Source organism: Chiloscyllium plagiosum, unplaced genomic scaffold (genome assembly GCF_037043375.1).
Source record: "Chiloscyllium plagiosum isolate Xiang-an unplaced genomic scaffold, Cpla_swu_hap1 HiC_scaffold_49, whole genome shotgun sequence".
NCBI classification, from domain to species: Eukaryota; Metazoa; Chordata; class Chondrichthyes; order Orectolobiformes; family Hemiscylliidae; genus Chiloscyllium; species Chiloscyllium plagiosum.
In genome coordinates, this window is record NW_028270187.1 from 2,271,413 (window position 1) to 2,296,854 (window position 25,442).

General features: G+C 45.7%; 1 protein-coding gene and 1 pseudogene across 6 annotated transcripts in view; one reads left to right on the plus strand and one right to left on the minus strand.

The window, feature by feature from the left end:
• Window positions 1-226: 226 nt before the first annotated feature.
• On the plus strand, window positions 227-23,503 carry LOC148135373 (Fc receptor-like protein 5; annotated as a pseudogene). Its single transcript, XR_015755069.1, has 5 exons — window positions 227-255; window positions 17,432-17,676; window positions 18,013-18,283; window positions 19,186-19,470; window positions 23,198-23,503. The product of XR_015755069.1 is annotated as an Fc receptor-like protein 5 (transcript).
• Window positions 23,152-25,442, minus strand: part of LOC122544517 (high affinity immunoglobulin gamma Fc receptor I-like) — a 64,856-nt gene continuing 62,565 nt past the window's right edge. For all 5 annotated transcript variants that reach the window (XR_015755049.1, XR_015755048.1, XR_015755047.1 and 2 more), the window contains one exon: window positions 23,152-23,594. The gene's annotated coding sequence lies outside the window, so the exon portion shown is untranslated. The remainder of the gene's footprint in view (window positions 23,595-25,442) is intronic.

The window sequence follows — 25,442 nt, forward strand, 5'->3', positions numbered from 1 at the left end:
ATAGAATGTGGGAGGCTTTGAGGGGAAATATGATTCGATAGAGTGGGGGTGGAGCGAAGGGGATAGGGTGGGGTGAAGGGAAATGAGGAAAGAGGATAGAAAGTGGGGCAGATATTTAGGGGCAATGGGGGCAAGATATTGCGTTGTTAGAGATTTAAGGGATATGGAGGGAGGTGGATAGACTGGGGAAACGTTGTTAGGCAACAGGGAGGGGGATAGAGTCGCGATGAGGGTAACAGTGGAATGGATAGAGAGGTGAGCAGGGTAAACGGAGGACAGGGGAAACAGGGAGAGGCATAATATGGAGTATGAAATTGAGATGAAACTGGGGAGGGTTATAGATTGGGGGAAGGGGAACTGGAGAACGAGGATAGACTGTGGGGGACATTGCGGGGAAATGTGGAAAGGACATAGAGTGGGAGGGTGAAGACGATGGAGTGGGGGAAAGTGAGGGGATACGGGAATTGAGATAGAGTGATGGGGACGAAGTGGCATAGATGGGGAGGCAGGAACACAGGGGAAGTGAGATAGACTAGGCGGAGTTTGAGGGGAAATCTGGAAGGGGATAGAGCAGAGGGGAGATTGGGGCAAAAATTTGATTACTTACAGTGTGGGAACAGACCCTTCGGCCCAACAAGTCCACACCGACCCGCAACTCACCCAGACCCATTCCCCTACATTTACCCCTTCAACTAACACTACGGGCAAATTAGCATGGCCAATTCACCTAAACTGCACATTTTTTTGGACTGAGGGAGGAGACCAGAGCACCCAAAGGAAACCCACGCAGACACGGGGAGAATGTGCAAACTCCACACAGAGCGTCGCCTGAGGCAGGACTTGAACCCAGGCCTCTGGTGCTGTGAAGCAGCAGTGGTAACCACTGCACCACCGTGCCGCCCAAAGAGGGGAGAGGGACAGAGAGTGGGGAGATTGAGAGAAAGTGCAGTAAATGGGATAGACTGGTGGGACATATTGGAGGAAGAGGGACTAGATGGGTCAAGATTAAGGGGAAGGGGGAGATAGTGGAGATAGACTAATGCGGAAACAGAGCAGAAATTTGGGAGTGTGTAGAATTAGTGGGGTGATGGAGCGAAAATGGGGAGATAAAATGGGGTTATTGAAAGGAAATCTTGGGGATAGAATGGGGGAATAGAGTGGGGGATGTTTGAAAGAAATGGAGGGAGTGGATTTAGAATAGGGCGGCAGGTTGAGGGCAACTAGGGAAGACTGATAGTTTCAGGAGGAGTAGACATAATGGGCAGAAAGGGAAGGGTTTGAGAAGGAAGACAGAGTTGGGGGTGAGGTTGAGATGAAAGAGGGGTGTTAGAATTGAGAGGCAAGAGAAATGGAGGGAATGGTGGTAGATTTGGGTAGAGATTGGGGAAACAGGTGGATAGTGTTAGGGAAGGAGACAGCATGTGGAGAGATTGAGGGGAAACAAGATGAGGAGATATGGTGGGGGAGATTGAAGGAAAACAGGGGGATTGAGGGGGAGGGAAATGGGGAATTGAGGGAAATGGGGAGCGGTTTGCCTGTGTGGTGTGTGTGTGTAGTTTCAAACTTATCTGCAGAGGGATATTATTGCTACAGAGAGAGTGCTTGTGAGAGAGAGGGTTTGCGCTTGTATGTGAGAGAGAGAATGAGTATGAGAGAATGCATGTGTGTGAGACTGAGTGTGAGTGAGAGAGAGCGTGTGTATGTGAGAGAGAGAGGGACGCGTGTGTGAGAAAGGGTGTGCATATGTCTGTAAGAGAGAGGGTCCACGTATGTGTGTGTGAGAGAGTGCGTGTGCGAGAGAGAGTATGTATGAGAGAGATAGTGCATGTGTGTGAGAGAGTGTAAAATAGTGAGTGCATGTGTGTGTGATAGAGAGTGCGTGTGTGTGTGAGAGAGCAGGTGTGCGTGTGTATGTGTGAGGGGAGAGTGATAATGTGTGTGAGAAAGAGTGTGTGTGTGAGAGAGAGTGCATGTCTGTGAGAGAGTACATGTGTGTGAGAGAGGGTGCTTGTGTGAGAGGGAGACGGACTGTGTGCATGAAGTTGAGAGAGAGTGTCTGTGTGGAAGAGAGAGTGTGTGTATGTGTGAGGGAGAGAGAGTGTGGGGGAGAGAGAGGAAGTGTGTCTGTGAGAGAGGGATGTGCGAAAGAGAGTGCGTGTGAGAGAGTGCATGTGTGAGAGAGAGTGTACGTGTATGTGCGAGAGACAGTGCGAGTGCATGTGTGTGTGTGAGAGAGTGTGAGTACGTGTATGTGTGTGTGTGAGAGAGAGAGCGAGTGCATGTATATATGAGAGAAAGTGAATGCATGAGAGGGATGAAATCTCTGCCATGGAAAGGGGTAGAGACCAAAGCATTGAAAAATGTTGTTCAGGAAGGAACTGCATACAGTTCAAACAAAACAGAACATGCTGGAGGAACTCAGGCAACAGCTGTGGAGAAAGAGAGAGAAAAAAATACATTTCAGTTCAGTGACCCTTCTTCAGAACTGAAATAACGTGCTAGAATCATAGAATGACACAATATAGAAGTGGCCTTTCGGCCCATTGTGTAATTGGGGATTAATTAGATTACTTAATTACAGTATGGAAGCAGGCCCTTCGGCCCAACATGTCCATACCAACCCTCTGAAGAGCAAGCCACCCAGACTCATTTCCCTACACCTAACACTATGGGCAATTTAGCATGGTCAATTCACCAAACCTGCACATTTTTGGACTGCGAGAGGAAACCGGAGCACCCCGGAGGAAACTCATGCAAACACGGGGAGAATGTGCAAACTCCACACAGACAGTTGCCTGAGGCGGGAATTGAACCTGGGTGTCTTGCACTGTGAGGCAACAGTGCTAACCACCATGGTACAACGTGCATAGGGGGAGATAACGGGAAACACAGGGGACCGAACTGAATGATCAGCCACGATCCTGTTGAATAGGGGAGCAGGCTGGAAGAGCTTAACCCTGCTCCTATTTTTGATGCGTCTATACTTTGTTGTGGCCAAACGAGTTAACTTTACACGTAAACAATATTGCTGTTACCCCTCACCACAGCTTTGTGGCTGTCATGGAAAGAATATGTGATTTCCGTTGTAAAACCTCATACAACATGAGCTGGTTAGTGTGCACACTACCCCAACACCCAGCGGATTAACCCGTGACTGAGGAGCACATTGGTGAAGTAACCCACCAACATTACCGCACCAAGCTGCCTCAGGTCACATGGTGACTTTCCCAGCTGTCAGTCACATATTTCACAGCAGGCCATTACTGACAGGTGGAGCTCACTCTCTCACCCTGAAGCAGGGATCAATCAGTCAATATTGAACTGTCAGTCAAGATTATCCAGCACAGAGGCAATGGACTGAAGTTCGTCGTTCTGTGCTCTTCCGTCTCCATCACTCCAAAGACCAAATCCTTCGCAATCCCGAGAATGTGGACATCAACTCAACTCGCTGCATGTTAAAGGAAGATGAGCTTTTTTTAACATTCACTCAGGCGACGTGGGCATCACTGACTGGGTTAGCGTTTATCACCCCCATCCCTCATTGACCCAGAGGACAGTTAAGAGTCAATGGCAGGGAGTCGTGGAATTCTGCAGAACAGAGAAAAGGCCCATTGGTCCATTGAGTCTGTTGGTCAAAAGCAACCACGCCATTATTCTCTAATCCTATTTCCCCAGCACTTGGCTCATAGCCTTGGCATCACAAGTGCACATTTAAATCTTTCTTCAATCTGATCAGAATTTCTTCAAGATGAGAGGGGAGAAATACAAAAGAATCTAGTGGCGCAATTTTTTCACACAAATGGTGGTGAGTGTCTGGAACAGGCTGTCTGTGGTAGCGGTGAAAGCTAGTACAGTTTTGTCATTTCATAAACATTTAAGCAGATACATGGATGGGATGGTTATGTAAGGAAATGGACCAAGCAAATGCACATGGGGCTAGTTTGACTTGTGAAAACTAGGCAGCACGGGTAAGTTGGGCTGGACGACCTGTTTCCAAGCTTCAGACCTCTATGACTCTATGTCTCTACTCTGCCACACACACTGTCTCACACATAAACTCTCTCTCGCACACACACACTCTGTCTCACACTCTCTTTCACACACGCACATACGCACACAGACGTATGTTGTCTCTCAACACACTCTCTCACTCCCTTTCTCACACACGCACATGCTCTGTCTCACAAGAATTGTCTCTCTCACACACTCTCTCTCACACACTCTCTCAAACACATACACGTTCTCTCTCTTACACACACACACTCTCTCACACACACATACACTTTCTTTCTCACACACACAATTAAGCACATACTCTCTCTTACACACACAGTCCCACACACATGCTCTGTCTCACACACACTCTGGTAAAGCATTCTGTCTCATACACACTCTACCTCACATCCACACACATGGACACACTCTGTCATACATACTCTGCCACAAAATCACTCTGTCACACTCTCTCTCTCTCACACACACACACTCTCTTGCGCACACCCTCTCTCACACCCACACTCTCCGTCCCATCCACATTTACTCTCTCACATGCACAACACACATTTACTCTCATCCACTCTGTTCTCTTTTTGACTCAGACACGTTCTGTCTCACACAAGTCCTATTAATTCACAATGTCATTCCCGCCCTATTTCTGAGGCAATCCAGTTTAAGATATAACCACTGGAAATGAGGGAAAATCTGGCAATTCTGTGAAAATTTGACTTACTCTGCAGTCAATAGTTAAACTGCCCAAGCCAGAAAACAGAGGGTTAAAGTAGCAGCCAAATTGATAAGTTGCAAATAGAGTTTAGAAAACAGATTAGCATTTTAAAAAAAACTTCAATAGAAAGGTGAAGAATAAATGCTTGTTTTAAACATAAATATAAAAAAGAGAATTGAATCGAGGCTGGGACAGATTAGGGACAGAAAGAGGGGTCAAATGATGCAGATTTGTGGTGACAGCTAATTTTAGAGAGGGGAGGCAACTAGATTATCTTGTTCCTCAGGGAGTGCATATCAACCACTGAGTAGGATTAACATAAAATCTGCCCCCCTGGGAATCTCCAATCACGCCATGACACTCTGCCTGATGTTGTGGTACATGAGGAACCACTTCAAAAACACCAGCTGCACTTCGCAAGATACAGAAATTCTCTGAACTCCTCAAGCCGTTGAGAAAATTAGTTCTTGCGATCCAGGTGTTGCTTGGATTCCAGAGGCTGAAGCAACTTCTGAGAAAACTGAAACAAATTCCCATGGAAAATTTACTTATTATAGGGATCGGGAATTCATTGTTGTTGAGTCACAAAAAATAGCATCAAAGTTCATCAGTTCATCGGATTGGTGAACAGCCTTTATTTCAAAGGAAATGGTGTACAAAAATTCTGACGTTTTCATGAAAATAAACCATACAAGCCACTAGTCAGACCACAGCTGGGAGACTGTGAATAGTTTTGGGGATCCTTACCTAAAAGGTAGACTGGGCATTGGAGGCAGTCCAAATAAGTTTCACTCAGCTGACCCCGCGTATGAAGGCACTGTCTGACGAGTGGGCGGGGGGGGGGGGGGGGGGGCTGGATAGGTTGGGCCTGTCCTTATTGGAGATTAGAAGAATGAGAGATGGCCTTACTGAAGGTTCATAGAGGGCTATGCCAGGGAGGAATGTGGACAGAGGTTGTTTTTCCTTGTGTAGCAAAGCATGGGCCCAGAGGGATATCATGTCAGATTCATTGAAGACGGAGATGAGGAGGAATTTCTTCTCTCCGATGGGAGTGAATCTGTAGAATTCTTAACCAAAGAGGGCTGTCAATGGCTGAGGTAGAGAGATTTTTTTAATCAGATAGGGAATAGAAGGTTATAAGGGAAGGGTAGCAAAATGGATTTGATGATAATCAGATCAGCCACAAAATCATTGAATGGCAGAGCAGACTCGATGAGTGCAACGGTCTACTCCTAATCCTATGGTCATACGATCTCCTTTCCAATAATATGCAATCACATAATCTTGTGTTTCTGACAGAGTGATGCAAAGATATTTTGAAGTCTGTCAGCCCCGTTTATCCTCTTCCCTTGAACAGCAGCGGGTAAAGTTTCACCAGGAGTGCTGTCACTGGCGTCTGATATAAATAATTCTTTTTGTTTGGTTCCAGAAGCTACATAATGCAAGATTCTGGAGATCTTAAACCAACACAGAGAGGACCGGAGAATCTCAGCAGGTCTGGCAGCATCTGAGGCAGAGACAGAGAGAGAAAGAGCGAGAGAGAGAGAGAGAGAGAGAGAGAGAGAGAGAGAGAGAGAGAGAGAGTTAATATTACAGGTAATAAACACAAAATGCTGTAGGAAGCCAACGGATCTAGTAGCATCTGTGAAGAAAGAGAGAAAGAAAAAGTTAATGTTACAGTTTTTAAACACAGAAAATGCCGCAGAAATTCAACAGATTTGGTAGTCTCTATGAAAAGAGAATTAAAGTTTTGAGTATGTTGATTCCCCATCAATCATTTTGCCTTACTGGCAAGTGTTTCTGTCAGATAATGAGCTCGCTGTGTCAACTGGTGAAGCTTAGTTCCTTTTTTTTTGTTTCAGTTGCAAGCCATCCATTATACTTGTCTCCTTGTGGTTAGTATCTTTTCCTGTTTTCTCAAATCCAACGTCATCCCACAGGCACTGCTAAAGTTGCCCTTTCAGTCAACAGCTGAAACAGATACAGCTGAAACAGATACAGAGCTGCAGACAGATCTGCAGAAGTCAGAACCTGATCTCCCTCTTTTAGTTGTCTCCCTGGTTCCTGGGGTAGGAAGGGAGTGGGGGGCGGCGGGTGGGAGTTATCCCTCATGATTCAACTACACTTTGGAAAAGCTGTGCACCAGCTGGACATATTTGTCTGGCTGTTTTGCTAGGAGAGAAAGGGGAAAGAAACTACATGCAATTCACTCTCATTGAATAATCGATTGAGATCGATCCTGGTGAAAATTCTATCAATGAATGAAATAGCAATGCCTGAGATGCTACGGGAAGCATGTTATTACACTGGAAGGAATACAGAAAAGATTAACAATGACTGGAGGATTGGATTATCGGGCAAGTTTGGATAGGCTGGGACGTCTTAACCCTGAACCAGAGGAGCCCGAAGGATAACGCTATAAAAGTTTCTAAGATCATGAGATGCATGGATAGGGTGAATAGCCAAAGTCTATAGTCCAAAAATAGAAAGCATAGATTTAAGGTGAGAAGGAAAAAGTTTAAGGGATCTGAGAGGCAACTTTTTCTCAAAACTGACGGTGCATATATGGAATAAAATGCCAGAGGACGTGATAGAGATGGGTACAATTTACAAAATTTAAAAGACATCGGTGCTGAATTGGATTTCATTGGAAATGTTTAGAACGGCCAATCACAAGCAAATGGGACTAGTCATGTTTGAATAACCTGGTCGGCGTGGACGATCTGGGCAGTCGGGCCTGTGTCCATGCCGCATGTTTCTCTGTTTGCTGAGCTCCTTGCCGCAGTTAAAGAGAAAAAAACTATGGAAAAAAGGGACAGTGTGGAGTAACCAGTTTGTAAGGCACTCAGGGAGACAGGTAGTCACAGATTACAAGTATCCACCACTGGTGGATGGACTGAGCGGTCTTGTTCCCTGCTCAATGAAGCCAGAAACCCATTTAATTTCTTTCTTTAGGAAGGCTGGATGAGAAATTAATTGCCTCCCTGAAGAATCTACCGTCACAGAGAAAGAGAGAGGGCCTTTGTGTTTGGATTCCACACGATGACGCATGTGAAGGAATTTTGCCTGCTGATTTTCTGGAAGTGGTTGTTACAGTTTATGTCTAAGTGAAACATTGTGTGCATTTGCCGCTAGAATTAGTGAGATGCCAGAGCCATGCTGTTTGGAGGAACTAAACGTATTCAAATTGGTTTGTGTGTTCGAGCTAGTATGTTATAATTTCTGTCAAAGAGGAGGGTAAGTTGAAAGAGATAGAAAGAAAGGGAAAGGCAGGATTAAGGGAAAGGGAGAGAAAGAGATTTGGGGCAGGATTGAAAGAGGGGAGAGAGATGGGGCAGGATGGATGGAGAGTGAAAGCGGGGGCAGGATTAAAGGGGAGAGTGGGGTAGGATGGATTGGATAGAATTCAAGGAGCGAGAGAGATCATGGGAGAATTAAGGGAGAGAGACTGAGAGAGATAGGGATAGAAGTGAGGGAGAGAGAGAAATGACGGGCAGTATTCAGGGAGAGAAACGAATGGTGACGAGAGAGAGAGGGATGGGGGCACTTCTGTATTCTGCCCCTGACTGTTTTCTGTGGTCGAGAATCCCACATGTGCCCTACTCGCTGGGTAAGGACATTTCTCCCAATCTCAGTCCCACCCTGTCTCCTTTGGATTGTGACCCCCTGTTTCAGGTCAACCCCCACCCGTTGGTTGGAAGCATCCTTTAGTGATGTCGGGTACAGTTTGCAACGTTCAAAGGGCTTTTCGTGTACTGTGACACATTATTGTATTAAAGTGGACATTCTTTAATATGCACGGTTACATAGATTTCGATCTTGCCTTTATCTAAAACTAGAGGGCATAGCTTTAGGGTGAGAGGGGAACGATTTAAAAGACACCTGAAGGGGATCTTTTTCAAACAGAAAGTGATACGTATATGGAACAAAATGTCAGAGGAAGTGGTAGAAATGGGTACAATTAAAACATTTAAAAGCCATTTGGATAGGGACATGGATTGGAAAGGTTTAGAGCAGAGGTGGGGAACATTTTCATGTTGGAAGGCCGCATTATGTTAGTTGTAATCTAATAAGGCCGCATCCAAGAAATTTCAATGATATATTCTTCAAAATTCCCATTATTTTGTAAAAATCTAACTACTATGTAATAACTAACTAAACACATGAAAAAAATGTTAATTCTAAAGTTAACTAACCTTTAAATGACTTTGTTGTGACTGATTTTTGTAGGAAAGCATTTGAATGTTTGATTGCAGTATGGAGTTCTGCAGTTTTAGCTGATCCTCTAGATGGGCATCCGTCATTTGTGACCTTAAGGACGTCTTGATTTTGGTTAAGCAGGAGAATGTAGATTCGCAACAATAAGTGGTTGAAATAAAAATAATAACGGACGAGAAAAAACATATTAATAAAAAATAAAAGATTTGTTCTGCAAAATTTGGATTCATTCAAAAGGCCACTCCCAATGGCCGAGAAGGCCGTAGGTTCCCCACACCTGGTTTCGAGGGATATGGGCTAAATTGCAGGCAAGTGGGACTAGTTTAGTTTATTTTGGAAAACCTGCTGAGCATAGTCGAGTTGGGTCGAAGGTCTTGTTCCTGTGCTGTGTGACTCTGTAAGCCGACAGCGGCATGCCCTGTTATCGATCTGAGCAGATTGAATAGACATTTCCATTCAATATTTAGTGTCCCTGAAATACAACTCATAATTTTCTCACAGGCTACAGTGCTTCTCATGCAAACATACAAACTCAGGGCCAAAACAAACGGTTTACCCCTTTGACAAACAGAAATCTTACCCCAAATCCTGCGGGCAACAGTAGATTCCTCTTTAAGCAAATGACACTTGATCGCATGGGCGTGTGCATCATCTCACAGAGTTTACAATTGAAAATAAGAAGTTTTGTAGACGTGACGCTGAATTCTCTCTCTTTTCTTTTAACTGAAAGAAATGTTTCGTACCTGGTGGCACACAGTATGCTGAAAATGTTAACCTTTTTACACGCTATGGGCAGGAGATGTTTGAACTCTCACTCACAAGCCACAGTGGAGGCTGGACCAGGTGTTAGTTTTCAATTTGAGAGATTGCGCTTCCTCAGGTATTAGCGCCCTAGGGTCCAACTGTAGATCGATGGAGTGAGGCTATTGAGTGGCAGACCAGGCTCAGGGGGTGGCACGGTTGTTCAGTGGTTAACACTGCTGACCGACAGTGCCAGGGACCTGGGTTCAATTCCAGCCTTGGATGATGGTCTGTATGGAATTTGCACATTCTCCCTGTGTCTATTGGTTTCCTCCAATTGTCCAAAATTGTGCAGGCTAGGCGGATTGGCCACAGGAAATTGTCATTATGTCCAGGGATTTGTAGGTTAGGTGAATTAGCCATGGGAAATGCAGAGTTATAGGGATAGGGTAGGGAGGTTGGTCTGTGTGGGATACTCTTCAGCGGGTTGGTGTTGACTTGATGTGCCGAATAGCTTGTTTCTGCACTGTAGGGATTCTGTGTTTCTACAGATCCTCAGTGTTAAGGATTGATTGTTTTTGCCATTGGCATTGTCCCTCAGTACTCACACAGTGTGGAAAATCTCCTCTGTTGTCCATTGAACGTCATAATTACATAAGGGCTTGAAGCAGGAGGTTAGGTTCAGCCCCTTTGGAGCTTGTTCTCCCATTCCACACAATCACAACTGATTCCATATGGACCTCAACTCCATTTTTCTGTCCTCACTTCCTTTGATCCACTACTGACTAAAAATCTGTCTATCTTCTCCTTCAGTTTATTCAGTGTCTAGAAATCCAATACTATACCTGGGACCGTGGTGGTTGCTATAGTCCCACACTTTCACACACCCCCTATGACAGAAGCCATCTCCGTTCTCAATCTGCACCATCCTCTGCTCCTGTTCTAAATAGTCCCACATGAGGAAACATTCTCTCTCCATCTCCTTTGTCAATTCCCCCTTTACTTTCCTATATGCCTAAGTTAGAACTTCTTTCATTCCTCTAAACTCCAGAGAGTAACGGCCTAAACTGCTCAATTACTCTTCCTAACATAAATCTCTGGAATAAATCAGTTTCTTTATCTCAAGTGATGTTGGGGTTGGGTGTGGATTAAGGTTATTTGAATTGGAATTACCCCCTGCTCCAGAACTCCTACCATTGCTGTCTCAAAGTGCAGGGTGGGGGTGAGGAGTTCCCCTGGATAGCTACTTTGTAATACACTGAAATGCCAACAACATGGGATCAGTTCCCTCACCAGCTGAGGCAAACGTGAAGCACTCTCCTTCTCAACCTCTCGTCTCGCCTGACGAGTGGTGACCCTCAAGTTAAACCATCACCCAGTCATCTCGCTGTAATGAGAGAGCAGCAAATGATCTGGTAAGACTGAGGTGAATTTGCCATGATGTGTAACTGACAGCAATGTTCCAATAACATGTTCCTCTTTAAACATTCAAAGTTGACATAAAGCTGTATTTTGAATCAGCCATTACTGCGAACGGGGATCTCATTGACCTTGACACCTCTGTAGAATAATTTATTTAGTAGATCCTGGCCACTTTGGGAAGTTGGGACTCTTCACCGATATTCACTTGGCAGTACTGCTCCTGGGGAATGAACCGATTGTGTTTGAGGTTTCCTGTCTCGTATCAATCAGGACAGGAAAGTAAAAATACCATGTTTCAACATCTTATCAGATCTGTGGGGAAAGTTGGGGGAGGGGGGCTTGAGAGAGAGAGAGAGAGTGCGTGTGTGTGTATGTGTGTGCCTGCGTGTTTGTGTGTGTGTGTGTGTGCGTGTGTGTGTGTCTGTGTGTGTGTGTGTGTGAGAGAGAGAGAGAGAGAGAAACAGAATTAAAGTTACAGCTTATAAACATGGAAAGTGCTGGAGAAGCCAAGCAGGTCTAGCAGCATCTACGGGAAAGAGGAACAGACTTAATGTTATAAATACAGAAAGTACGGGAGGAACTCAGCAGGTCTCGCAGCATCTAAAGAGTGAGAGAAAAACAGAAGTAACGTTACAAATTATACATACAGAAAGTACTGGAGAAACTCAGTATGCCTGGCAACATCTACAGAGAGCCAGATGTTACGTTAATGTGTCGAGTCCTGTAATAGTTTTTTTACGGTTGACACTTAACTGTACTTTGAAATGGCCAAGCAAACCATTCAGTTCTAATCATCGCTGTAAAGTCTCAACAATGAAATGAAATCAGATGGATCACCCAGTATCAACCAAGAAACCAGAAAAGATAATGGAGGCAACAGCCCTGTCGACCCTGCAGAGACCTCCTCCCTAACATCTGGGGGCTAGTGCGAAAATTGGGAGTGTCATCTTCGGACTCCCCGAATCATACCTTACAGACAATTTCCCACACACCGCCATCACTATCCCTCAATATGCATTGTCCCACAGCAGGACAGACCCAGTTGAGGTAGCTGAACAGGAGGATACAGTCTCAACATTGACTCTGCACATTATGACGTATTATGGAAACCTCCTGCTCCCACATCCTCCCACAGGTGATGAATCGGTATTCCTCCGTGTTGAACAACTTTTTGAGGATGCACTGAAGATGACAAGGGCACAAAATCTAACCTGAGTGGGGGATTTCAGTGAACAACATCAACAGTGACTCGGTAGCAGCACGACTGACGAGCTGGTTGGGTCCTAAAGGACATAGCTGCTAGACAGGGTCTGCAGCAGATGTTGAGGGAACCAAGCAAGAAGGAAAAAATACCCTGAAATCATTCATACCAATCTGCTGGCTGCAGATGCATCTGTCCATGACCGTATCAGTAAGAGTGACCTCTGCACAGTCCCTGTGCAGATGGAGACCCATTGAAGATCATTTCTGCTTATGGGACCTGGGCGTCGCTAGCTGGATCCATCATTTATTGTCCCCATCCCTAGTTGCCCACTTGAGAAGGTGGTGGTGAGCTGTCTTCGTTAACCACAGCGGTCCACATGTAGCGGCAGACCCACAATGCCCTAAAGGAGGTAATTCCAGGATTTTGATCCAGCAACACTAAACAATGGCTGATGTATTTCCAAGTTAGGATGGTTAGTGCGTCAGAGGGGAACTTGCAAGGGATGGTGCTCGCATGTTGTCCTTCTGGATGGACCTGTTTGTGGCTTTAGTAGGTGCTGTCTGAGGATCTGTGGTGAATTTCTGCAGCGCATCTCATAGATAGTACAAATTGCTGCTACTGATCATCGGTGTTGGACAGAATAGATGTTCAGTGATGTGGTTCCTAACAAGCAGAGGCTGCTTTGTCCCCGGATAGTGTCGACCTGCTCGAGTGTTGTTGGAGCTGAACCCATCCAAACAAGTGGGGATTATTCAATCACATTCCTGACTTGTTCGTTGTCAATTGTGAGTAGGATTTGGGTTAATTAATCAATTAACATTGATTAATCGATTTTGCATCGGGCAGAAACAGTAAATGTATGAAGTATGATGGAGAGTGATAGATTTCGATTGATGTTATACTCATTAGAGATTACTGTTATTGTTGATCTGCAGGCCAATCCGAAGAGGTCATCATAACTAATCCCAGGGATGGTGTCATCAAAGAAGGGGAGTGGTTCACTCTAAAGTGTCAGTACAACAATAGATTTATAACAGCTTTCTGGTATAAGAACAACTTTTTTACAAGGATATTGCTAATTACTTTCAAAGAAAAGCTGACAGTAAAATTGGAGGCTCTTACCAGTGTCAAAGGGTCAGTGAATGGAGCTCCTCTTCATGAAGTGAACATTTAGAAGTGGTGACCATTGGTATCGGAAACGTTAAGTTTTGATGTACATGTTCTGTGTCGAACAGCATTCCTTTTTGGAGAGACCACACAATATATCATACTGCATGCTGTACAATTCACCAAGTCCCAAGAGACACGGTGATGCAAAGAGGCAATCAATCCCACTTCCCAATGGAAGAAATTCTCGGGCTCCCCAGATTTTAATGTGGATCATTGGGTCCAGAAGAAACTGGAACAGGAGTAGGCCATTTGGCCCCATAAACCTGCTCCACTATTCAATCTGTTACATGACCGACAGGAGATCTGGTGTCAGGACCCAGCTGCTCCAGAGAGAGTTACCCACTTTTCTCACTAGGCTGGGCTTCATGCTAACCTCGGCCACATCTCAAACTGGGCCTCACCCTAACCTGGGCCCTATCCCAAGCTAGGCCTTACTCCAAACTGTGCCATATTTAAAAAGGGCTTCACCATAAACTGGGCCAAATTGCAAACTGGACCTCACACTAAACTAGGCAAAATTCGAAACTGGGCATCACCGTAAATTGGGCACAACCCAAACTGGGCCTCATCCTAAACTGGGACACATCCCAAACACGGCCTCAGGCTAAACTGGGCAACATTGCAAAGTGGGCCTCACCCTAACCTTTGCCACATCCCATTCTGAGACTCACCCAAAGCTGGGCCACATCCAAAACTGGTCCTCAGCCTAAAATCGGCTACATACCAAGCTGAGGTCTCGCCCTAAGATGAGACTTACCCAAATGTGGTTTAGGTCATAAATAAGGCCCCATCGTAAATTGAGCCCCATTGTAAACTGGGCCTCACCCTAAAATGGGCTATATCCCAAACTGGGCCTCATCCTAAACTGGTCACATCCCAAACTGGGCCTCACCTTAAACTAGGCCACATCCCATTCTAAGCCTCATCATAAACAAGGCTGCACCCTAAATTGGCCTCACCCTAAACTGGGCCACATCCCAAACTGGGTCACATCCCAAACATAGCCTCACCGTAAAATGGGCCACATTACAATATTGGCCTCAACTTAAACTGCGCCACATCCCATTCGGAGCCTCACCCTAAATTGGGCCACATCCCAAACTGGGCCTTGCCCTAAATTGGGTCACATCCCAAACTGGAACTCATTATAAACTGTGACACATCCCAAACAGAACTTCAGCATTACAATGTGAGCATCATCTTAAACTTGGTCACATCCCGTTTTAACCCTCACCTTAAACTGGACCATTACCTAAATTGGCCTTACTCTAAACTGGGGCACATCCCAAAGTGGGCCGCAACCTAAAGTCGGATACATATCAAACTGGGTCTAACCCTAAGATGAGCCTCACCCGAATGTGGTTCAGGTCATAAAATGGGCCCCATAGAAAATTAGGCCCCACTGTGGGCCTCACCCTAAACTGGGCCATCTCCCAAACTGGGCCTCATCCTAAACTTGTCCACATTTCAAAGTGGGCCTCACCATAAACTGGGCCACATCCAAAACTGGTCCTCAGTGGGCTACATGCTGAAATGGGTATCACCCTAATATGAGCCTCACCCTAATGTGGTTCAGTTCATAAACTGGGCGCAATCTTAAATTGTGCCCCATTTTAAACTGGGCCTGATCCTAAACTGGACCTTATCCTAAACTGGGCCCCATTCAAAACTGGGCCAGACCGTACACGGGCCTCATTCTAACCTGCATGCCATCCTAAATTAAGCCATGTCCTAGATTGTGTCCTGTCACAAACTGGGCCTCACCTTGAACTGGGCCACATTGAATGTCGACCTCACCGTTAACTAGGCCACTTCCCTTTCTAAGCCTCATCATAAACTGGGCCACATCCCAACTGGGTCTCAGCATAGTGTAGCTACATACCAAACTGGGTCTCACCCGAAGATGAGCCTCACCCTAAGATTGTTCAGATCGTAGACCACGCCCCATTATAAATTGGGCCCCATTGTAAACTGGGCCTCATCCTAAACTGGACGTTACCCTACACACCGCCTCATTCAAAACTGGGCCAGACCTCACACTTGGCCTCATTCTAAACTAGATGACATCCCAAATTGAGCCATATCCTAACTTGGGACTCACCATAAATTTTACCACATGCTAAACTAGGCCACATCCTAAACAGGGTCTAATTCTAAACTGGGCCACCTCCTCAACTGTGCCTCAGTCTAAACAGCAATACCTCCTCAACTGAGAAATATTTGTCATTAGGTCACATCCTGAATTGGCCTTATCCTCAAACGGGCCTCATTCTAAACAGTCAATAAGTGAGGTGATGGAAAATCACAATCGTTCAGTCAGCATCGGAGGAGCCGGAGTGTCGATGTTTCGGCTTGGTCACGTCCTAAATTGGGCTTCATCCTAAACTGGGCCTCATCCTAAATTGGGCCTCATCCTAAACTGGGCTTGATCCTATAGTGGGAAACATCCTTAACTGGTCCACATGATACATTAGAACAGATCTTACACTGGACCACAGTGGAATCTGAGTCACCTCCTAAACTAGTCTGCATTGTACACTGTGTCACATCCTAAACTGGGCCTTATACAAAACTTGTCCACATCTCAAACTAAACTTCATCCTACACTGGGCAACATCCTAAAGTGTGGTTCATCCTAAATTGAGACTCATACTAAACTGGGAAACATCCCACACTGGGGTGTTTCCTACACATTCACAAATCCTCAACTAGGCCACACCTTACATTGAGGCATATTGTAAACTTGGAAACATTCTGCATTGGGCTCTTTTGTAAACTAGGCCCCATTAGAAACTGAGAAACATTCTACATTAGTTGCCGTTATAAACTGGGAAAAATCCTAAAGTGAGCCTTATCCTAAAGTGAACCTCATTCTAAACTGCGACTCATCCTAAACTGGGCCACATCCTATACTGTGCCTGACCCTACACTGGGGCTCACACGACACTGGTATCACCTTACACTGGGCTGCACTGCACCACATCCTGCACTGGGGCATGTCTTTTCCATGCTATGCTGTGTCATATTCTGTCCTTTACAGGACCACATTGTAGACTCTGTCAGATCCTAAACACTGCTGAGGGCCAAACTGATTAAGGAAACAGTGTCAAACCAGCTTCACCGTCTCCTACGGTTTGCTCACTGTTCCCAGTTACAGTACAGAGAGGGTATTCCTATTGAATTGAATCAATCACCTCTTCTCACTCGCTAGTTAATTTAGCGTCTCGTTTACTTTAGTGAGTGAGTGATAGAGTACAGTACAGAAGGGACCCTTCGTCCCATCAGCTCTGCACTGCTTTATATACATTGTTCCCATTATCCTGCACTAGGCCAATAGCCTTGGATGTTATTATATGACAAGTGGGTGACTGTGAGCTTTTTAAAAGTTGAGAGGTTTTCTGCCCCATCACCCTCCTGGGTAGATCAACCCATACCCTCCCACCCCCGGGTGAAACTATCTACAAATCCCTCTCCAAACCTCCTGCCATTCAAACTAAAACGATGCCTCCCTCCTCCATATTGACTCTTCGATTAAGGGGAAGAACTGCTTCCGACCCCCACTGTCCATGCCCCTCTGAAGCTTATCCAGATTCTCTTCATCGCAGAAATGCTGTAACCGAGAGAAAATTCTTGTGAATCTGCTGTGCACCCTCTCCAGTGCAATCACAATCTTCCTATAGTGCAGAGACTTGAACAGCACACAGCATTCCAGCTGTAGCCTCACCAAAGTCCCGTCCAACTGCAACGTCACCTCCCAGCTCTTATAATCTACACTTTCACGGATAATGGTAAGCGATCCTTATGTCTCCTTCACAGCCTTATTATCCAGTCCTGCCACCTCCAGGGATCTATGGACAAACACCCCAAGATCCATCTGCTCCTCCTGAGCTTCCTAGTGTCCTGCCATTCATTTAATGCGTTTTTTCCAAAGTGCATTACCTCTCGTTAACCAGTTTTCAACTCCAGCTGACCCTACTGCTTGGTGAAACCTCTGTTCTGAAATGCTTCAGGTATTCCTGGGGATCTGACAGACATTACATCTTCCTTTGGTATCGAAAGAAATTCTTAATTAAAGGAGAGCATGAACCAGAGTACACGATAGCAGTGGTGAGATTTTCAGAAGGAGCAACTTATCGATGTGAACAGAAATTGGGTTTCAGGAAATGGAGCTCACATGATGTAAGCATCGTTGTAAAAGGTAGGTATTCCGTTTTGAGTTGTTCTCTCTTGATTTAAATGATTTACAGATAAAGATGTCAGTGTTGGATAAAGCCATTGTCGACTTGCAATATTGCAATAGAAATTTCGTGATGGCATCAAAGTGTGATGTGTAGAAACAGATAGAGTCCCCTTATTTTTATATTTTGTCAGGATGGTTATTCTCAAAATAGTACAAAGAACTCCAAATGTTACTTCTGTTTCTCTCTCCAAGAATGCTACTAGACCTGCTTAGTTTTTCCAGCACTTTTTGTATTTTGTCTCAGATCTCAAGCACCCGTTGTGTGTATATCCGTGTGATTTTGCTCTGTTGTAGATCTCTGCTCTGAGCCAACGTTGCAAGCTGACCCCGACGTCGAAGTATTCATTGGTGAAGGATTTAACCTCGTCTGTTTGACTGAACCCTTTCACGAAGTTCACCCCCTGTTAAACACATTTTACAAAAAAAGGGAATCTCTTAATTTCCCTTTAGAGAAGAGCAGTTATGCAAAAGAGGAAGCAACCGTGCACCATTCAGGGTCCTACCAATGTGAAGTCATGACTTGCAACAGCAATCTGAGGGAAACGGAGAAATTATTCAGTCAAACGTGAGCTGCACCTTCATTTATTTTTTTTACTGTTATTCAAACCTTTGGAAATGTAAGGATTAGTCAACTCCTCCTATCATTCCCAGCATATGACAAGATTTTTTTGTGCTTCAGCGCTTACACTCTCTCTTGTTAGTGAATTTGTGCACACATATTTATTACGGTCATCAGTCCCTCTCCATACCTCACAAATCTATCCCATTCTGCCCGCTTTCACACTTTATTTTGCTTTTTCCAGTGTTTCTGCTTCCTCGGTCTGAATTTCACGTGAACATTGAGCATTTTTTTGTGTTGAATTAGCTACAGGTTCAGAGGAACACTGGATCTACAGATCCCTGAAGGAGGTAGAACAGATTAATAGGGAGATTAAGAATGTAGATGAGAAACTCGCCTTTATAAATCATGGCAGAGATTATAATGCATTGAGGGACGAAGTCAGAACGGTACAAACCTTGATATCTCACTCCATGTCACACTCTCTCTCTGTCTATCTCTAACTCTCTATGTCTTTATGTATCTCTAAGACACTCTATGTCTCCATCTCTGTCAACAACTGTGTGACTCTCAATGACTTGATTTGATTGTCTATGACTCAATGTCTGTTAATCTCGATGACTCTGTGATTTTGTGTCGCTCCATGTCTCACTCTGACTCTCTATGATACTATGTTTCTTTATAACTCTTTTCGTCCTTCTGGGTCTCTATATCTCTGTTATGTCTGTGACTCTCCATGTTTCTCCCTGCCACCCTCTGGCCCTCTGTCTCTCTCTAACTCTCTAAGTGTGTCCATATCTCTCTAACTGTTTCTGACACTCTCCAACTGTACGTGAGAAATGCAGCTTGTTACTGAAGACAACAATTCCTGCCTTAGAAAAGTGCCTAACAATTTGGTTCAATCACAGGCATTCCTGCGTGTGCCACGGATCTGAGTGCAAAACCTGGAAAAGAGATAATAGAAGGAGATAGCACCTGGTTGAAGTGCCCCGTGAACAGCGGATCGACCCCAATTCAATATATTTTCTACAAGGATAGTCAGGAGATGTACTGGGAATATTCAAACCACAGCAGAACCATACGCATAATCATCAACATCAGCAAAAGTCAAGAGGGCAATTATCACTGCGCTGTTTCTAGCCAGGAGGGAGAATCTCTCCTGAGCAGCAAATTACTCGCCATTTCAGTGACCGGTGAGTTTCTAAGCAGCTCGAAACAAATCCACATTATCGGAGCAATGTGATAGCACTGGGGGATGGTGCAGAAGGAGATTTACCACGATGTTGCCTTGGGGGCTGAAGAGTTCTACTGATGGAGAAAGATTGTACAGATTGTGGTTGTTTTCCTTAGAGCATAGGCGATTGCGAGTGCGGGGACACGATTGTGATAGATATAATGATGAGGGTTAAATTGTATAGACAGGAAGCTAACCCTTTCCCCCTTGATGGAGGGACCAATGGCCGGGAGAGGGATAGAGATTGAAAATAATGGGGAGGAGGTTTAGAGGGGAATGCGTGGGATGTTGATAGTAGAGTGGGGTGGGGAGAATGACAGTAACCCCCAGGATGTTGATAGTGGAGTAGGAGTGGGGACAGTGACAGGAATCCCCAGGATATTGATGGTGCAGAGGGTGGGGACAGTGTCAGTAACGCCCAGGAGGTTGATAGTGGGGTAGAGTGGGGACAGGGACAGAAACCCCCGGGGTATTGATAGTGCAGGGGGTAAGGGCAGTGACAGTAACCCCCAGGATGTTGATAGTGGGGTGGAGCTGGGGACAGTGACGGCAAGATGTAGATCGGGGGTGGGGTGTGGGGGCAGTGATGTTAACCCCCAGGATGTTGGTAGTGGGTTGGGGTTGGGGACTGTATCAATAAGACGGTGGAGTAAAATCTGGAATTCACTGCCTATAAGAGGCAGAAATCCTCATCACAATGCACTTGTGATGCCAAGGCTAGAGTCCGATTAAATGGTCCTCGAAATTGCACTTGTATTTTCTTGCAGAAATATGGGCTCGGATAAGATGAATACCCAAGTTATTTCCGTAGGTAGGGGAGTCCAGAACTATGGGCATTGGTTTAACGAGACAGCAGAAAGGTTTAAAAGGGACGGGAGGATGAATTTTCTCACGCAGAGTGTGGTGTGTATATGGAAGTAGATGCAACAGGAAGTGGTCAAGGCAGGTACAATTACAAGATTTCAATGATATTTGAGGAGAAAGTGAGGACTGCAGATGCTGGAGATCAGAGCTGAAAATGTGGTGCTGGAAAAGTGCAGCAGGTCAGGCAGCATCCAAGGAGCAGGAGAATCGACGTTTCGGGCATGAGCCCTTCCTGAAGAAGGGCTCATGCCCGAAACGTCGATTCTCCTGCTCCTTGGATGCTGCCTGACCTGCTGCGCTTTTCCAGCAATACATTTTCAGCTTAAACGATATTTGGACAGGTACAGGGATAGGAAAGGTTTGTAGCGATATAGGCCAAACGCAGGCAAATGGAACGCAGACTGTTTGTGAGACCTGGTCAACGTAAATGCGTTGGGCCGATGGGCCTGTAAGACTTTAATGAATCTCGAATTGCATGAAAAAAAGGGAAGAGAGAATAGAAAGGCGCTTTTGAGTGGCATGGACTCAATTGGCTGAAAGGATTTTTTCTGTGGTGTAGATCTCTGACTCTACGAAACAATGTTCAGCAATCCATCAGAGAATGGTGGAAGCTTAGGAGCAGCAGAAGGTTGATGGTAACCCCAAGAATGTTGGTAGTAGGGTAGAGGTGGGGACAGTGACGGTAATCACCAGGATGTTGATAGCGGGGTGGGGATGGGGTCAGTGACAGCAACCCCCGGATGTTGATAGTGGGATGGGGGTGGGAACAGTGATGGTAACCCATAGGATGTTGATACTGGGGTGGGTTGGGTACAGTGACAGTAACCCCCAGGATGTTGATAGTGGAGTAGGGTCGGGGCGAGTGACAGTAACTCCCAGGATGTTGATAGTGGATTAGGGGTGGGGACAGTGACAGGAATCCCCAGGATATTGATGGCGCAGAGGGTGGGGACAGTGTCAGTAACTCCCAGGAGGTTGATACTGGGGTAGAGTGGGGACAGGGACAGAAACCCCCGGGGTATTGATAGTGCAGGGGGTTAGGGCAGTGACAGTAACCCCCAGGATGTTGATAGTGGGGTGGAGCTGGGGACAGTGACGGCAAGATGTAGATCGGGGGTGGGGTGTGGGGGCAGTGATGTTAACCCCCAGGATGTTGGTAGTGGGTTGGGGTTGGGGACTGTATCAATAAGACGGTGGAGTAAAATCTGGAATTCACTGCCTATAAGAGGCAGAAATCCTCATCACAATGCACTTGTGATGCCAAGGCTAGAGTCCGATTAAATGGTCCTCGAAATTGCACTTGTATTTTCTTGCAGAAATATGGGCTCGGATAAGATGAATACCCAAGTTATTTCCGTAGGTAGGGGAGTCCAGAACTATGGGCATTGGTTTAACGAGACAGCAGAAAGGTTTAAAAGGGACGGGAGGATGAATTTTCTCACGCAGAGTGTGGTGTGTATATGGAAGTAGATGCAACAGGAAGTGGTCAAGGCAGGTACAATTACAAGATTTCAATGATATTTGAGGAGAAAGTGAGGACTGCAGATGCTGGAGATCAGAGCTGAAAATGTGGTGCTGGAAAAGTGCAGCAGGTCAGGCAGCATCCAAGGAGCAGGAGAATCGACGTTTCGGGCATGAGCCCTTCCTGAAGAAGGGCTCATGCCCGAAACGTCGATTCTCCTGCTCCTTGGATGCTGCCTGACCTGCTGCGCTTTTCCAGCAATACATTTTCAGCTTAAACGATATTTGGACAGGTACAGGGATAGGAAAGGTTTGTAGCGATATAGGCCAAACGCAGGCAAATGAACGCAGACTGTTTGTGAGACCTGGTCAACGTAAATGCGTTGGGCCGATTGGCCTGTAAGACTTTAATGAATCTCGAATTGCATGAAAAAAAAGGAAGAGAGAATAGAAAGGCGCTTTTGAGTGGCATGGACTCAATTGGCTGAAAGGATTTTTTCTGTGGTGTAGATCTCTGAATCTACGAAACAATGTTCAGCAATCCATCAGAGAATGGTGGAAGCTTAGGAGCAGCAGAAGGTTGATGGTAACCCCAAGAATGTTGGTAGTAGGGTAGAGGTGGGGACAGTGACGGTAATCACCAGGATGTTGATAGCGGGGTGGGATGGGGTCAGTGACAGCAACCCCCGGATGTTGATAGTGGGATGGGGGTGGGAACAGTGATGGTAACCCATAGGATGTTGATACTGGGGTGGGTTGGGTACAGTGACAGTAACCCCCAGGATGTTGATAGTGGAGTAGGGTTGGGGAGAGTGACAGTAACTCCCAGGATGTTGATAGTGGATTAGGGGTGGGGACAGTGACAGGAATCCCCAGGATATTGATGGCGCAGAGGGTGGGGACAGTGTCAGTAACTCCCAGGAGGTTGATACTGGGGTAGGGGTGGGAACAGTGACAGAAACCCCCAAGGTATTGATAGTGCAGGGGGTGGGGGCAGTGACAGTAACCCCCAGGATGTTGATAGTTGGGTGGGGGTTGGGGACAGGTACCGTAACGTCCAAGATGTAGATCGTGGGGTGGCGGTGGGGACAGTGATGTTAACTCCCAGGATGTTGGTAGTGGGGTGGGGTTGGGGACTGTATCAGTAACCAGGATGTTGACACTCAGATGGGAATGGGAACAGTGACGATAAGACCTCCGAACACCAACAGGGCATTGGTTGGTTGCTGTACCATTTGGCCAGCCATCGTTAACACAAATCTTTAAAAGTTTAGATTTTACACGAGACGGAAATAACTATCAGAAAAATGAGAAATGCAACACATGATCTTTTATTTCCTCTTTGTCTTGTTTTGTTCCAGTTCCTGTTGCTGGGGCTTTCTGCAAGCCCAGAGCCAATAAAACGGAGATTTTGATTGGGAGTCGTCTCGTTCTAGAGTGTGTATTGAGCCGAGGTACAAGACCCTACTTCCAGTGGTACTTTCAACAATGTCAGCAGGAATTACAACTTTAGCTCAGACAGGCGAGAGTTGGCCGTTGAATCCTTCTAGTCCCAGCACCAAGGCAGATACCAGGGCGGCGCGATCAACCGGAGTCCCAGTGGAATGATATTTAATGTGACCAGTAAATCGATCTCACAGTGCCAGGTAATCCATTCTTCATCTTAGAACCGTGCCCATTCTTGCCCGAGCTCCAGCGGAAGACGTGACAGGAACACTCTAGAAAATTGCTGGAGAAGCTCAGCAGGTCTTGCAACATCTGTGGGGACAGGGAAAGAAAGTTAGAGTTACCATTACAGGTTATTAACACAACGTGCTGGAAAAAAATCATCAGGTCTGGCAGTATCTTTAAAGAGAGAGAAAGAGACAGCAACATCCTTTTTCTGATAGAGTAATGTCAGAATTCAATCCCAGGAGGGGGGATGTCTCGCTGCATTTGGGCAGCGTAAGAACACACCCTGGAGAACAGTGTGTGTAGTTTGGGGTCGTCATATCTGAGGAAAGATGTTTTGACTAAAGACGGAGTACAGCAAACATTTGCCAGACTGATTCCTGGGATGGCAGGATGACATTTGGAGAGAGACTGGATTAGTTAGGATTAGGAATATATCCACTGGGCTTTATAAGAACAAGGAGGGAAATTTATAGAAACTTAAAGCATTCAGAAAGGAATAGAGAGAGTCAACACAGAGAGGCCATTCCTGATGACTGGATGGAGACTCCAGAACTAGGGGGTGATAGTCTAACGGAGACAGAGTGGGAATGAGATAGAGAGTAATGTCTCCGAGAAGAGCGTGGGGAGCCTGTGGAATTCTCTACCATAGAAAGCAGTCAGGACTAGAACACTGAATGTTGTTCAGGAAGGAGTTGAATAGAGTTCTTAGGGGCGAAAGGGAGAGTGCAGGGAGGCACAGGCCTAGGTTGGATGATCAGCCATGATTGCATTGACTGGGTAGAGGAGGCGAGACAGACCAATTGGCCTCCTCCCGATGATCGTTTCGATATTTCTCTGTGAATGGCGCATTTGTTGCTGACAGGTTGAGGACAAAGTGAAGTGTGTCTCAAGATATATAGGCAATGAAAATAAGGGGTAATAATTTCTCGTGGGCAATTTGGGGAGGGTGGGTGAAGAGTGATCTTTTGAGTTTAGCACTGAATAGTCTGGTTTCGATTGGTGGGATTTTGTTAATGAGAAAGGCTGCACAAACAGTGACGTCACTATGATGGCAATGGTTTGGAGGGTATTTGACCAACACAAGGGTTTCCCTCCAAATGGTTGGTTGTTGGCAGGGGGTCAGGGCAGCAAGGAATGGGGAATATTGGGGTTAGTGCTTGCTGAAGGAATGATGCGATTGACAGGAACTCCCTCTCTGAATCCAGGACAGTCACATAGCACTGAGATGGCAGCACTCATTGTCCCACTGTTTCTGATCCTTTCTCTCCCCACATTGCTTCCCATTAAACTCTGGAACAGGAAATAAGGTGAGTGAGACAGTCCAGTAGTTAATGCAAGCGATAGTTCTCCATTCAGGACTTGATGTGGGTTTCGAACTAACGTCGCTCATATAGTGTCAATTTTGCATAGTGTGTGTGTGTGTGTGTGTGTGTGTGTGTGTGTGTGTGTGTGTGTCACGTGTACACGCATCTCCTCCCTCCATCACTGACGCACACTCGCAGCAATGTGTACTATCTAGAAGATGCACTAGAGAAAGTCACCAAAGATCCTCAGAAAGCAGATTCCAAACCCATGAACACTTCCATCTAGAAGGATAAGGGCAGCAGATGTATGTAACACCACCCTTCTGAACCACTCAGTGTCCTGACTTGGAAATCTATCGGCTTTTCCTCTGATTAAAATGTTGGAATTCCCTCCCTACGGAAATTGAGGATCTACCTATAGCACATAAACCGAAGCAATTTCGGAATGCAGCTCCCCATTGACCTTTCAAGGGGCCATGAGGGATGCAGGCAACAAATACATTCCTTATGTAAATTACAAAAGACAGCTAATAAAATACTGTGGGTGAAGGTACTTTGGGAGGATGTGGGCAGGCTGAATGACTGGCAGATGAAATAAAAAGGGCTGATATACAAAGTAATGTGCTGT